Genomic DNA, 5,247 nt, shown 5'->3' with positions numbered 1-5,247 from the left:
GTAGCTCTTAACCCTCTAAATTAGAGTCCACTGATCCCTAAGGGCCCATCAATGTATTCTTTCCCATCACATGCTCACTTCTGATGATAATATTTTCATCATTTGAGTTTCAGTTGAACAAGTTTTGACTTAGCACTTGCCACGTACTGAATACTCTAAAAGGTGGTGCATGATAATTACTGAAATTACTCTTTAGTTAAAAATAAATACCCCAATATTTCAAATTTTGGAACACTATGAGATGGTATTGCAAAAGTTGATGTAACTTTATGCAATTTTGCTGCTTTTTATAGTCTCGTTTCTAATTCCTATTTAATAAGAAACTGAAATGTAGTCGAGATTGTAGCTATTATAATTTTCTTTTCCTCTGTGTATTTTTGTGTGTGTGTGTGTTTAATGGGTTTTCTTTGCTCTGTAATAAAATGAAAAAACAAAAAACACTCAAAACAGTATACAAAACTATGAAAGTATTCTATGGCTAATTCCCTGAGCCAAGGAAGTAGCAAAATGGTTGGATTCAAAATGGGAGGATTCAAGAGATACTTGAGAAGAAAGTTAGACAAGTCTTGGAGATAGAGCAGAAGGGGATGGTTGAAGAGAAGAGAGAAGAGGAAGCAAAAATGGCAACTGGCTTCTGGTTTAAGAGTTAATAAGCAGGTCGTGTTGCTCATTGAGGTGGGGAGCACCATGAGTAAGGAAGCAATTGAGAAAATGAAGACAATAATTGAATGCCCAAATGCTGCATGTGGAGAACAGATAAGGAGGCAGAAAATGCCATCACAGGATGACTCTTCTTCCAATTAGTTAAAGCCATGATCATCCCTGTGTTAGAATAATCACTCTATTTGCTCACTTTTAGCATGTCTATTTGGATCTGAAGCCCATTTCTTGCTTTTATTTTGCCTGGCATTCCATTTGACTAGTGAAGCACTCATTCTACAACACTACAGACAGGCTCAGAGGACTTGACTTCTAGAACCCCTGATGGAAACCCTACAGGGAGTGAAAACTGGGTTCGAGTCTGGCTGGCTGCAGTGCTTCCTATTAATGGGTAGAAATGTAATATTCATTAAAAAGAATTCAGACTTCAGTCGTTTTAATAATCATGAACTTCTTTCATCAATGCATAATAGAAAAAAAAGATTGATTTTCATTAGGAATGACTTTCAACATTTTTTTACTTCCTATATAAAAAATAAATCTTTTCAAGGTCTTATGAGGTTCAAGATATTTCTGATCTGCTTGGAAACAGTAAGCAAGTTTTCATAGAGTTGTTCTACTTTTCACCACTGTAGCCAATTTAGAATATTCCATTATCTGGTGAAATTTAGCAACATAAAATTGCTTTCAATTAAGAAGCCCCTCACTTCTCTCCTTCTGCTCACTAAAATATTATTTTTTAAAAGGACATTTAATATGACTAGGACATTGTGTGCCTCCTTTTTTTGCAAGTAACAAGTTATGGGAGAAATGAGGAACAGGAGATAGTTATCAATAAAATTACTGCACCACCCACAATAGAGTCCCTAAAAGTTAGTGAATGATTACTTAACATTTTCTAAGTGTCAACAAAAGACTGAATAACTTCATCAGAATAAGACCTTGTCCATAGGCATCTGTATTTTCAGGGTGTCAAAGAAATGTGAGTCCTCCAGAGTGCGTGGCCACTTTAGATTGTATAGACTTTCCTTGTGATGTTAAAATGGATTCTTGTTAAACTTGAAAGTCAGTTTATTTACAAACTTAAAAGGATAGAATTAAAAGGACCCAAAGAAATCACACAATCTGACTTGGCCAATTAGAGCATCAGATTCTCCTGGCCATAGTGATTGATCCAAGGATGGGCACATGACCCAAATCAGTGTGACACATAGAAACTGAAGCTGGGAGGGAATCACACATCCTGCCCTTTTCTGTTTATAAATGTTCTGAGCATAGTGAATGAGTGATGTTTGTTGGTGTGTACTAAAGTTTTATATATTGAATAAATGGATAAAAAAATTGAGGCCTGGAGAGATTGCATAGTTTTCCCAAAGTCACAGAGAGATGGTGAAATGATAGTAAGGACTCAGTCAAAAGAAAAATTTTTTTAAGTGGCTGAAGCATGAAAATCACCTATTGATTTATATGGCTAAAATCTAGTAGAGGAGGCTCTCAGACACAACTGGATGCAAGATCTCAAAAGATGTCATCAAGGCTTGGCTTCTTTTTCTCTCTCAGCTCTGTCTTTCCAGGTCATTGGCTTCATCTTCAGGCTCCACAAGGTGATTACTAGATATCTAGGCCAAACTCCTCCTTATTGCCAAAAAGTCCCAGAAGGGGAGAAAAAAAAAGTATGCAACTTTCCCAGGGGTTCTAGCACAAGCCTAGCACTGACTGGGTCACGTGACCAGTCTTCAGTCAATCACCCTGGCCAGGAGATTATGATATTCTGATTGACCTAGTCTGTGTTGCATGCTCACCCTGAGCCAGTAGGAGTCACTCCAACTGAAACATGGAAGAGAGTAGGGTCAGAGTGTTTTCTGAGGGAGAATCATTCTGTTACCAGGAAGTACTAGATGGTAAAAACTACAGATGCCCACTGCAGCAGTCAAGCAGTGTCTGGATCACCAACGATCACTTCAAGAAAGAAACTAATTCCTCTACTCCTACTTGCCTTATAATTAAAAATCTCTGGGGTGCCTGGGTGGCTCAGTTGGTTAAGCATCTGACTCTTGATTTCAGCTCAGGTCATGATCTCAGGGTCGTGAGATCGAGCCCCATGTGGGGCTCTGCACTGAGCATGGAGCCTACTTAAGATACTCTCTCCCTCTCTCTCTCTGTCCCTCCCCCCCCCCCGCTCATGCTTTCTCTATCCCTCTCTCTCAAAAAAAATAAAAAAATCTCTGAACAAGCTGTGAGAAAGAGAAGATAGCAAATCAAAAAGCAATGGATAAAGTAAGGAACCTCAGTGGACTAAAGAGAAAAACAAGATAGCTCTCTAACAAGCTTGGTTATTCCTCTAGACCACTGAGCAATGGGATAGGGAAGGAAGGGCCTCCCTTCTTGCACTCACTACCCAGTCTTGACTTTGCTAGGGCCTCCTCACCCACATCACTACTCCACTCACTGTGAGGCTGAGAGTTTGACATCCCATAGGTCTATGAGAGATAAAAGAAGATGGTCCCCTTATCCCCAAGATAAAACTTTCTTGTGTTCTGTGTTACATGTTTGGCTAACATACAAATTAACAGCTGAAAGAAGTGACTAAAAGTCTCTTGAGAGCAAATGGGGACCCAAATGAAGTATTGGAATGAGGGCGGTGGGATCTCTCAATGGCAAACTTCCCAGTTTTCTCAGTTTTACTGAGGACCAGTTCATGTTTATTCGTTTGTTTATTTGTTTGGGTTTTTACATTCCACATATGAATGAAATCATATGGTATTTGTCTTTCTCAGTCTGATTTATTTCATTAGCATAATACCCTCTAGGCCCATCTATATTGTCGCAAATGGCATGATCTCCTCCATTTTATGGCAGCATAATATTCCATTGTATATATACATGGATATATACATGGAATTCTGTGTATATATCCATGTATATATTCGAATATATATATATTGGAATATATACATGTATATATGTATGTATATATGTATATATACATATATATATGGATGGACAAATGGATAAAGAAGATGTGGTACATATAGAAAGAGGCTTCTTCCATATCTTGGCTACTGTAAATAATGTGGCAATAAACATAGGGGTACATGTATCTTTTTGAATTAGTGTTTGTTTTCTTTGGGTAAATACCCAGTAATAAAATTATTGGATCATATGGTATTTCTATTTTTAATTTTTTGGGGAACCTCCATACTGTTTTCTGCAGTGGTTGTACCAAGTCACATTCCCACCACAGTGCACAAGGGTTTCTTTTCCTCCACATCCTCGCCAACACTTATTTCTTGTCTTTTTTCTGACACGTGTAATGTGATATCTCATTGTGGTTTTGATTTGCATTTCCCTGATGATTGATGATGTTGAGTATCTTTTCGATGTTTTCATGTGGCTATTGCCATCTCTATGTTTTCTTTGGAAAAAAAGGTCTCCTGGAGTCTACTGCCCATTTTTTTAATTGGATTGTTTGGGGTTTTTTGGTATTGAATTTTATAAGTTCTTTATATATTTTGGATATTAACCCCTTATCAGATATATCATTTGCAAATATTTTCTCCCATTCAGTAGGTTACCTTTTTGTTTTGTTGATGGCTTTCTTTGCTGTGCAGAAGATTTTATTTTGGCATAGTCCCAAGTTTATTTTTTGCTTTTGTTTCCCTTGCCTTGGATGGCATATCTAGAAAAACAGTGTTATAGCCGATGTCAGAGAAATCACTGCCAGTGTTCTCTACTAGGATTTTAATAGTTTCAGGTCTTTAATCCATTTTGAGTTTATTTTTGTGTATGGTGTTAGACGGTGATCCAATTTCATCCTTTTGCATGTAGCTGTCCAGTTTTCCCAACACCATTTATTGAAGAGACTGTCTTTTCCGCATTGTATATTATTGCCTCTTTTGTCATAGGTTAATTAACTATATAGGCATGGGTTTATTTCTGGGCTTTCCATTGATCTACATGTTTATTTCTGTGCCAGTACCATACTGTTTTGATTACTGCAGCTTTGTTGTATATCTTGAAATCTGGAATTGTGATACCTCCAGCTTTTTCTTTCTCAAAATTGCTTTGGCTCTTCAGGGTCTTTTGTGGTTCCATACAAATTTGGGGATTATTTGTTCTAGTTTTGTGAAAAATGATGTTGGCATTTTGATAGGGATTGCATTGAATCTGTAGACTGCTTTGAGTAGTATGGACATTTTAACAACATTAATTCTTCCAGTCCATGAGCATGAAATATTTTTCATTTGTTTATGTCATCTTCAATTTCTTTTATCAGTTTTGTACAGTTTTCAGAGTACAGGTCTTTCACCTCCTTGTTTTAGTTTATTCCCAGGTATTTTATTCTTTTTGGTGCAATTGTAAATGGAATTGTTTTCTTAATTTCTCTTTCTGCTACTTAGTGTACAGAAACACTACCAATTTCTGGGTATTAATTTTGTATCCTGCAACTTTAGTGAATTCATATGTTGCTTCTAGTAGTTTTTTAGTGGAGTCTTTAGGGTTTTCTATGTATAGTATTACATCATCTGCAAATATTAAGTTTAACTTGTTTACCAATATGGATGCCTCTTATTTCTTCTTTTCTGA

This window comes from Phoca vitulina, unplaced genomic scaffold (assembly GCF_004348235.1).
Source record: "Phoca vitulina isolate PV1807 unplaced genomic scaffold, GSC_HSeal_1.0 scaffold18, whole genome shotgun sequence".
Lineage (NCBI taxonomy): Eukaryota > Metazoa > Chordata > Mammalia > Carnivora > Phocidae > Phoca > Phoca vitulina.
Note: the sequence above shows the minus strand (reverse complement) of the source record.